This window comes from Cyanistes caeruleus, chromosome 1 (assembly GCF_971803275.1).
Source record: "Cyanistes caeruleus chromosome 1, bCyaCae1.hap1.1, whole genome shotgun sequence".
NCBI classification, from domain to species: domain Eukaryota; kingdom Metazoa; phylum Chordata; class Aves; order Passeriformes; family Paridae; genus Cyanistes; species Cyanistes caeruleus.
In genome coordinates, this window is record NC_141701.1 from 83,875,741 (window position 1) to 83,886,754 (window position 11,014).

At 44.3% G+C, this 11,014-nt stretch overlaps 1 long non-coding RNA gene across 1 annotated transcript; it reads left to right on the forward strand.

The window, feature by feature from the left end:
* The first annotated feature begins 189 nt into the window (after nucleotides 1-189).
* On the forward strand, nucleotides 190-5,034 carry LOC147655667 (uncharacterized). Its single transcript, XR_015289740.1, has 2 exons — nucleotides 190-777; nucleotides 4,305-5,034. It is a non-coding gene; the product is annotated as an uncharacterized LOC147655667 (long non-coding RNA).
* Nucleotides 5,035-11,014: the final 5,980 nt, after the last annotated feature.

Genomic DNA, 11,014 nt, shown 5'->3' on the forward strand with positions numbered 1-11,014 from the left:
CTGCCGCGGCGGGAGCGGGAGCGAGCGCGGCGCGGAGGAGGCGGACGCGGGAGGAGGGGCCGGGCCCGGCCGCCGCTCCGCCGCCCGATTGGCTGCCGGGGCGGGGCGCGGGCCCGCGCGCCGCCATTGGCCGGCGGCCGGGGGGCGGGCGCGCGCGCGGGTTGGCGGCGCGGCGGGGCCGGGCGCGCGGATTGGAGCGCGCGGCGCCGCCGCCGGGGTCAGGGACGGAGGCAAAGGGCGGCGGGAAGCGGGAGCCGGTCCCGGCGCGGAGGGCGCCCCCTACGGGACAGTGGCGGTGCCGAGCGGCCGCCCCCCGGGTCCTCGGCCATGGCGGCCTCAACGGAGGGCAGCGAGGAGCGGCTCCGGTCAGGATGAACCCGGCCTCGGCGGCGGTAGCGGCGGCAGGGCAGCGTGAGGGCGGGCCCGGCCCGTGGGCTCGCCTGCCGCCCGCCCCGAGATGGGCGGTGCGCGCCGGCTCGCCGCGGAGGCGTGGGGTTGGGGTTAGCCCTGAGTGCCCCGTCCGTGAGGAGGGAAGTGCCGGGCTGGGCAGGGAAAGAGGAAAAAAAGCCCTGACCCTGGTTAGTCATGAAATCGTAGAATGGTTTGGGTCCCGAGGCACCTTGAGGACCATCTCGATACAGCCTCCTGCCGTGGGCAGGCAGGAACACCTCCCGCTGGACCCGGTTGCCCAAAGCCCCGTCCAGCCTGAACACTGCCAGTCACGGGCCATGCACAGCTTCTCTGGGCAAGCCGTTCCAGCGCCTCGTCACCCTCACGGTAACGCGGTTCTTCCGTATATCCAGCCTAAATTTACCCTCCTGCAGTTTGCACCCATTCCCCTTTATCCCCTATCCTATCCCAAGGACTACAGTCCTTGACAAAGAATCCCTCCCTGCCTTCCCTGTGGGTTTCCTTCAGATACTGGAAGGCTGCTCCGAGATCTTTACGTAAACTTCTCGTATATGAAGCACCTGTTTGTACACAAACATGTTAATACATTGCCTGAGGTTACCAATTGACATGACGAAAATTTTGGAGATGTGTCGGAACGTTTCTGCAATGTGCACTCGGAATGAGAGGAGAGCAGAGAGCTCTCCCTTGTACGGGAAATATCGTGTGTCAGTGAGGTAGAAAGCACAAACCCTTTATGCAAGATAATTAACAGACTTTATCACGGCGTGTTTTAAAGCCTGTTTTACACCATCGCTCCAGTAAAAACAGATGCAGGTTCTGTGGGACTCGGTTTGCACAGTAGTTGAGCTCCGCTGGGTTCTGCTGACTGCAGTTGAAGTTCATGCTGCTCTCTTCTCCTAAATCCAAATTTTTTTTCAGCATGGTGTTCCTGCTGTTCACTCACCTGAGTGAAACTACAGGTTTGTCATGTTATTCACATTAAAAGAAGATAAAAGCACAGTGTTCGGCTTGAAGGCAGAATATTAGAACAAATATTAAAACAAACAAAACAAAAAACCCAGAGCAGTTTGATTAAAATAATTCTGTTTATTTGACTTAGATATTTAGGTATTTATTTAGCATATTTGCATTTAAGTTATAATCATTTGTAATTTAAAAATTCACTCAGATTACTTTTTCTCACTGGTTAAGATGCAGTCATTAGCTTGTACAAAATTTTCACCCCCTCCAAAAAAGACCAAAACAACACAAAAAAAAAAAAAAGAAAGAAAAAACTGAAATCCCCCAGGCAAGAAGGTGTGCAGAAGGGTGTTGAAAGTAATATTGTAGAGGAACAGAGATTAGAAGTAGTGAGTAGGTGGAAATGGAAACAGAGTTGTGGGCTGGGATTATGCAGTTTTCAGGGTGAGAACAAAGGACCTGAATTTGATGCAGTAAAAGGATGAGAAAACCAAGGATTAGTCTGGAAATAGGATTGACCTGGAATATGTCTTTGGTGGCATTTTGAGTCCAGTGCTTCAGAGGTGGAGGCACAAGGAATTCAGAGGAAGGTATGGTGCGTAATAAAATGCTAGCTGCTAGGGTGACATCAATGGAAGTTGATTAGTGATCCATCTAATAAAAGCATGTCAATCATGTTTTTAGCAGTGCTAAGTCAAAGGATGTGGACAGGAAAAAGCAGCAACCAAATATGTGCATTTCCTCTTTTACATATGGGACAGTGTATGTGCTGTCTTTCCACCAACATCAAATTGACACAAAGGAGGAGATTAATCAGATAATAATGAGAGACTGCTTCTAGACTTCCACCACAAAAGACATTGAGGCTTTCAAAACTCAAATGTCAGCAGTATAGAGATAGAGCAAAGCTGACAGAAGTAAATCTGTCTTTCATCACATAACTCTCAAGATCAAGGTGAGGTGAGCACGTGAGTGCAAAAAATCATCTGCACTAAGCTCCCAGTAAAATGAAGGTTAAACATTGGTAGGGGCCCTTTAGGACCCTTGAACTTGTGATATTTACCTCTTCAGTCGCAGTTAAATGTCCACAGTTTATTAGTCTAATGGGAGTAGTAGATTTCATGGAAAAAAGTAGATTTCATGGAATAGTAGGTTTCTAATCTTGTAGTAGATTTCATGGAAAAATCCATACTGCTTTTTTATTCTGGCTAAGAGGCCCCTTTAGCAACCTTGGGATTGACAGTGCAGCTGTGATAATCTTTGCTCTTGTTTGCTCTCTGCATTGTAAACTGGCATTGACTTCTGTGTGAGAAAAGAATTCAAAGGGGAAGACCCTATGAACTCCATACAAGTTACCAATGAGTTCCCCAGCAAACCTTTTTGATTCTTTTAAATAATGCCAGTGGAAACTGAAGTCTGCCCTCCCTGACTTACCTGGTTTGTATTCATCTCACATGACCTCATTCACAGAGGAAATGCATTCCTGGCACATGGGAATTGTTTACAATAGAACTGTTTTCTCAATGACTGTGGAGCTGGAAATTGAATGCTAACGTAAACATCATAACACCACTCCAAACTGCAGTTATACATAAAGCAATACTTAATTAATCTGACCTCCATAAATAACATCACAAAGTGTATAATTTTCAAGAGTGAGCCGGCCAATGTCTGTATATACCCTGAGGATGGGAGGGAGAAAGAATGGAATAAACATGCTCATTACTTTGCTAATTAATCTGCAGAAGAAGCTTCAATACAACAGTGATGTGTTTAGAAAAGGACAGAATACAAGACAAGTAGATGAAAGCAAAGTATAAGAGCTGTTGCAGCTGTGGTTTTCTGCTTCCTCAGATTTGTTAATTTAAATCTTTCAACAGAGTTTTGCAGTTTTGGGGGTTGAAGTATTCAATAGGAACCAAAGTGTGGCAACTATAGAATCAAAGTTATCATTTAAATGTGGAAGCAAGTTTGTGAATTAGTAATACTGCAGGACAAACGGCTGATATTAGAAATGTCCTTTTGCTCTTAAAGGATACATGCTCCCAAAGATACACACTCATCAGCATGCAAAAGAAACATGTCATATTTCCAGAAGCTTTTGGGAGAAAGGATGAAGTTTTAGAAGAGCAGGTAGCATGGTTGCAGCCTCCAGCCTCTAGAGTCACTTGTGCCTGACTATTTATCTACTGAATTTTCTGCTTGTGTTTTCTGTCTATTGGGAAGGGCAGGGGAAGACCAGGATCCCATAGGCTACACTGTGATAAAGCTGGAGATGCCTTGGTGTGATTTCCATCCCAGCTCTCCTACTGCATTTAGAAAAAAGAAATAGCAGTGAGAGAGTAACTTCCACGGGCAAACAAAACAACTTCTATTTTCTTTCCAAAATGACTTGCTTTCTTTTCTAGCTTTCCCCAACATTTTTTTTTTTTATTTTAATTTTTTTTTTCCTTGTAGCAAGCATTTAACAGTCCTCTTAAGAAATTAGCATTAATGGTTACAGGAGACAGGAGCCATGTTAGTAATTCTGGGATTCCTGGGAAACTCGGGGTTTTAGAATAATGGCAGTGTAAATAGGTGGTTCCTGCCAACCAGCTTTCATGATACCTTATCTCTTGAAGAAGAATAGTTAATAGGAACACAAGAGCTGCTGTCCTCCATCAGAAAAGGATCTATCTAACATACTGTCTGTCCCATCTAGATACCCCTAATAGAGGGTATTGTCTATGGAGGATACTTGGGAAAGAGGAATGAAACGATGGCCAGTATATGGTGGTGGCAAATGTAGGGTGACTGAAATGTGTATCACACCCAGTTGTCTACTTGGCTGCACTTTCCCAAACAAAAAGCTGGCCCTGCTGTAGCTGTACAACAACTCGTGTGCTGATGATTGTGCTGGCAGTGATCACAGAATTGTTTTTGTCTTGCAGGGCCACACAGCACCCTCTCTGCTGGAAAAAATGTCAGCTTAATCCTGTGGGTCTCCCTGGAAGGAAATTTCCCATGCTGCTGCACTCTGTGTATGTCCCAGGAGGTGCTTGCTTGCAGCAGGGCTGGATCCCAGTGCTCTCACAGCCACCAGCCCTTGCCACGATGAACATGGGCAGGGCTGAGGGCCCAGGGACTGCTGCAGAGTCACATCCCAGGGTTGTGTGCACACAGGCAGGTGGTGCTTGTAGGCAGCTGGGGCTCAGGTCGAAGCGGGGCTGCCTGCTGGGAGCAGAGGAGGTGTTGGTGCCTGATCGTGTGCTGCAAAAGCAGGTGACACGTTCATATATAGCCCAGCCACCAGCCTGCTTCCCCAGGGCTGCTGCAGCTGCTTTGGGAGGAACACTCTGGAAACAAAAGTGCTCAAAGCACTGTTTGAATCAGAATTTTATCTTCATACTGTACTTCAAAACTTATTTAACTGCTTAACATGTTTGGCATAGGTGTTAGAAAAAAAAGGAAAACAATATTCACAATAATATACTTGTAAATGATGAACCATTATATAATTTTTATTTAATGCTGAAGAAGTAACTGTACTGATAATTTGCATGTTGAGCACTAGATCTATTGAAATAAAATTAATGACAACCCAGTAGTAAAAGCAAATCTTTACTCTCTAATTTGAGAAGATATAAATTAAACTTGGGACCAGGATGATCTTGAACTTCATTTAGTATGTGTTTCTTTTCATTTGGTACACCTACTTATACCAGACTTCACACGGGAACAATTTGCTGTTCACACTTGGACATGAGACTCCTTTAGCTTGCTAAATATTCCTAAGGATGCTGTGGATTGTGGGTTGGAAGAGAAGGCTGAGCAGCCTACCTTCTCCTCAGGTGGCATGGAAAAATACTGCTGAAAGCGAGCAGGCACAGGCACAGGAGGGAAGAAGCTGTGGCTGGTCCGGCAGTGAAAGGTTCAGAGCTAAAACATACTTGAATATCTGCAAGAAGTGAATGCAGGCCTTTTACAAAGGGACATCCGCTTTGTCTCTTGACATGAGCACCCACTCTCAACTGGTCTTATCACCTCAAAATTATATTTAAGCAGACGATTACAATGCAAGTTCATGTTACAAGATAGCACAGGTGATATTACAGATAACAGCAGCTGTCTGACTAGGTGAAGCTCCAGAGACACCAACTGTGTGTTCACTGGACACTGTAACAATACCCCCAGTGCCTCACTGCCCCTCCCACATTATTGCACTTATTCCCTGGGAACACTCTACTGGGCCACAGGAAAATGCACTATAGGATTAGAAGTGATACACTGGTGAGTTTGAAAATGCAGTTCCACCAAAATCACCTTCCTATCAGGTGTAGTATGATTTTCTCCACTACTTACTGTACCTTGAGTGCTGGGAAAGGGGATTATTTTATTCCTAATGAAGAACAATCTTTTTTTCTAATACTCAGGCATGCTGCAGTCTTCATTAGAGAAAGCTTAGTGCTTGTGTTTTGAAGGTCTTCATGATAAAATTGGTCTGTAGAGCCATTCTTACAATCAACAGTATTTCAAGATGTGACACGTGTCAGCCTTTTCTGGAGTTGCTCTGGTTTTCCACACCTTCCCCGTGCAGCCTTCCACTTGTCAGCACTGCCATGCAGCCTTTCCTCCTTTTCCAGCAAAATCAGTTGCAACTCCTATCCTGCCTGACAGTTCTCCAGCTGGTTGCAGCTGCCCCCTTTCCCCAGTGTCCTAAGGAAGAGCTGAACAGCTGAGTGCATAAACCATGGATCTGCTGACCAGAGGGATCAAAAATACGAGTTGCCTGGGAATCTGTGCTTTAGGGGGATGGAAGAGGAGAAGAAGCCAGTGCTGTTCTTACTGTGGGGTGACACACCTCCTGCTGAAAACTGGATAATGAGAGGGAAGATGTTCACAGGCTTGAGAGCCCCCCTCCGCCTTTGTTTAAGAAACTCAGATAAGAGTAACATGAGGATTGCCATGGCCTCACCTTCCCTTGGCCACTACTTATCTAGAAGATCCACAGCTGCTGCAGTTATGGTTTCTAAGCTCCTGTTGTGCTACTTTGAGAGAGAGAGCTTCAATACAGAATTTCACCCATGGGGAACTTAGTTCTTTGGTCACTATACTTTTCTAGGTTTTCAGGTTTCAGGAAACTCTAGGCAGACAGCTAAAGGGGGGAGCCTTTTCTGCCTGTTTTCAACTATGTCCCTTAGGAATTACCATCAAAGCTACTGCATTGCTTGCTGAATGTTTGTATCATGTTTTGTATTTCCTCAGTCTTTGCCTATTACTGTCAGTACCTTCCTAGATATGTAATTTCATGAATGCTTTCACTTTTTAGCCAGATAGGGAACATTTCTGTAGTTAAACTTGCAGTAACTTCTGGCCTATGTCTACTTAGCAACTTGGTGATTAAGTTGCTCCGCCCAAGCTGCTAATGTGCTCTTCAAAAATAGGAATAATTTTCTGCTTTGTATCATGCCTTTGGAAACACCTCCACATAATCTTTAAAGATTGACAGGTCCTAAACTTTTGTGAGGCTTCTCTGCTTCAAAACTAAGCTACCAGTTATACCACCCCACTTAAGCCACATCTATTACCCTCATGTAGATATGACTTGATCTTGTTATGAAAGGCCAAATTAATGATTTGCAGTCTTGGTAGGCCTCTGGTTTTCTCAAAAACATACCAGTTGTAGGTGGTCGTAAGTAGTTGCTGTGCTTGCAAACCACCACATTGCTCCCCAGGTCTTCTTTGTGCCTCTCACTGACAGCTCTTGTTTCTAGATCTGCTTGCCCTACCCCACGTTGCTGCGTAGGACAGCATCATACTCTCCCACTGCTCTTTGCTTTATGGCTGCACTCTTAAAAATACCGGAAGAACTGAAATTACCTCCTCCAGGTTCACGCCAGGTTCTCTGTCAAAGTAATTCAGACAACTTTGTTTGCTCAATCTTTTAACATGAATTAAGTTTGTTTCCAGTTCCAGGTAACACACAGGATATTGACAGCACTGGCAAGAGGCTGGTGTTTATTTCTTGAATGAAATTACGCAACCTCTACCCTTGCCATCAGTCCCTGCTAATTTATCTTTGGCACACACTGCAGAGAAGCTGCTGCTACGCAATGGAAATTTAGAAGATGTCTTGTACATAGATCTGTTTTCCCCCTCTAACCCAAGAAACTGGTACAAAACAGGTTGCTGAACACGAGTAATTCAACCATTCCACTCCCTTGCACTGCTACCAAGTACATCAGAGTCGCTTGTGCTCCTCCAAGTCCGTCTCCATCCTCTAACAACAGCACAGCCCACTGTCTTCCTGCTGTCAGCCTGGGGAAGGACAACGTGTACAGATGGGCCTGTTGCTTTGAAGCGAAAACCAGAAATCAGAGACACTCTGTCAGCTTCTGCTTTGTTGGATATAAACTTGCTTTGCTATAAACACTGGAGAAATATTGGAACATAAAAAGCTTTGAAATAGGATTAAAAAAGAAATCTGTGCTTTATCTTCTGTTTGAAAAAGGAAAAAAAATAGTGTGAAGGACAGAGGGTAAGTCATACAAAAAAAGAAAGAAACTGAAATGAAAAAAAAAAGTGAAAACCCCAGAAAATTAGTCAAATGGAACAGGAAAGAGGCAGGCAAAAATTGCCAATTAACATTCACATCAAAGGAAAATTCTCATCAAAACCTTTTTCTTCTTGTAAGAAGCATCATGCATTTCCAGTATGTACTGCAGTGAAGTGAGCACACTTTACACAAAAGAAGGCCCAAGAGAATAAGCCAAATAGCCTCAAAGCTTGTGAAAACCATTTTACACAGCTGACAACTAGGACAAAACCCCATAGGAGCCCTGAGTGTCAGCATCACTGCCCTTGTTCACCAGTCAGCTTCCAGCCTGTGCCCGCTCCAGGGGATCTGAAGCACAGACCCTACACGTGTTTCTGTTGATTCATTTACCCCATGCAGAGCCTCAGGCTGCCCAGGACGAACAACACTAAGTCCCACTGCCCCACAGAAACCCCATAAAGGCTCAAGTACTCAGCTGGACTGAGGCCATCTAAACCTGGAATAGGCAGGAACCTCGCAGTGCTCCAGGTGCAGCACCTCCCTGGTGTGCTTTGGGTGAGTGGTCACACAGGACCCTGTGTGTTTGTGGGGCATTGGTCACCAGCACTACGGACGGGTGTGTACGTGTGCCCTCTGAGTGAGTTTGGGCCATGGCAGTGTCTTTATAGGGGCACCCCTTCTGTCTTGAAGCTGGTGAAGGACAGTGAAGATGAAGGGTGGAAAGAAAGGTTTAGGCTCTGTCAGCAGGTCCTGTGGCTCCTGTGGAAACTTTGGCTGTGCTGCAGCTAAACCAGCTTTGCTTTCAGGCAGGCACAGTGCCCTGCTTGCTCCCACGCTGACAGGGGACACGTGCATCATGGGCATGAGCTTTTTGGGCAAGTAAGAACAACAACAACAATGAAAAAGAAAACATATTCAAATTATAGTGGCAGAGCAAGGCAGGACACAAACATACCAGCCCACAGCAAAACAAGAGCAGGTATAGAGATTAAAACAGTAATGATTTCTTTGCTGTTCAGTTGTCTATGGAGCAACTAATAGCTGTGATTAATTAATTAAAACATCATTAAAACTTAAGTGAGCTCATGCTCAGTCACACAAGAGCATGAGCATTTCAACTGGCAACTTAAATGGGACATTTGAAAACAGTAATCAGCTAATTTTTCCAGATTTTTCTAAAATCTTAGATTAAGCAGAAGTCTTAATAGGTCAGAGCCTCTCTGGTACAGCCCATTCTCTAGCCTTCAAGGAGGAGAGGAAGAAGAAATGATAATTTGGATTCATATAGTTCTAATTTTTTCTTAACTTACTATTGGGCAAACGATTCACCTGGCTCTGCCAGAGCCTAAATTACAGCTGCAAGTAACAGTCCCCATTTGCCACTGTTTTTCCTGAAGAAGATGGGTGATATTTACAGCCACTTTCCCAGCCCCTTGCCTAGCTGTCTCACTGCTGCTAAGACATGGACAGAGAAGCAGCAGAAAGCAACTACTCCAGCTGAGATTTTTGTAACAAATTACCTGTGGACGGTCACGTGGCCAACAACAGAGTGAGTCAGAGGAAATTACTGTTTATAGTTGACAGAATGCATGTGACACTGAGCATGTTTGAAAGCAAAGTCCCTGCCTTGAATAGCTTGGATTTAAATGAGGCAGCAGAGGAGGAGAGAGGGCAAGCAAAAGCAAGTCCTGCCAATTCATGTTACAGTGCCTGATAATAGGTCACCAAGCAGGAAAGAAAACTCTGGCTGCATTATCAACATCAGGCCTGTATCAGGTGTCAGTGACTTATTTCCTGGAGATGCCTCAAAACACAACCAATGCCTATTTAGAAGGGAACCTAGCTCCTGCTATGATGCAGATAGTCATGGAATAATATGCAGTAGAATGTCCTAATTGCTGAGAAGTTCAGCTAAATGAGCCCAAAAATGTCAAGTATTTCTGCAAAAGACTAGCAGATTGTACATGTGGCAAGCACCATGCACAGCTGGCTTGGATGGGTGGAAATTAAGCATCCCTAAACTCGGGATATGACAAAGGAAAGAAGTATCCTTGAGTGTTTATTCATCAAACTGGAGCCTCTCAGGTAGGAAGCCTGCAAAGGTGAGTAAACAGAAAATGTTACAAACCAGCAACCTAATCGAAAAGCTCCCATCAGAAGGGTGTGTGTGCATGTAGAAGTAGGGAGGAGAGGAAGAATTCTAATTAGGTCACAGGGACCAAAAGATAAAAACAGGACAATCTTATCTAATACCTGGGCTGTCACTACACAAATGCCAGGACAGAGGATGAACGACCAATTAAAAGAGTTTTTACACAGCTAATTATGATGACAGAGGGTTTGTGGAATAAAATCCCTAGTTTAATATGTTAATAAAAAGCTAAAGAAAAATTTAAGGGGTAAGCACTGAAGCTCTACCACAAGAGCTACAACAAAAATCTGCCTGCCCAAGAATAGAAGAAACAATGTTTTGATAAGAATTAATTATCTGCTGGAATAGCAGCACAGTATGAAATAAACAGTCCACTGCGTTCTTGCAATAGTTTACGTAAGTTACAGGAACGGCTTTAAATCAACCATGATTACTAGGGTGAATCTGGTTAAGACCAAAAACATGTATGGAAGCCAACCTCTAAACAAGCTTGTCATTCTGGAGGAAGGAAAGAGTAAACAGCAAAATGAAGATGCTCCTGCCTATTTCAACAAATACGTAACTATTAAATAGCTTCCTGTCAAGATAACCCTCAGAAGAACAAAAAAAAATATGGAATATTCTTAAGAACACTAAATAAACACCAAAAGTAGATCAAAACACCTGACCAGAGAATATTCAGCAGCTTCTTTGCTGAATATTGACAGCAAAAGTTGACAAAAAGTGCAAATTCTGACAGGCAGGGACATGAAAAAAGCAGATTCCAGAATATCTCTCTCAGCTACATTTGTTCTGCTCCGCTAGTTAAACAAAAGCGTATGAGTATATTCAAAGACCAGCAGACTTGAAAAACCAAACCAAATGAAAAACTTAAGAGATTTACAGGAAACTGAAAATATTTGTTTGCCTTTGTTATGCTAAACAAGAACAAAAAGGCAACATGTAAATCAAAC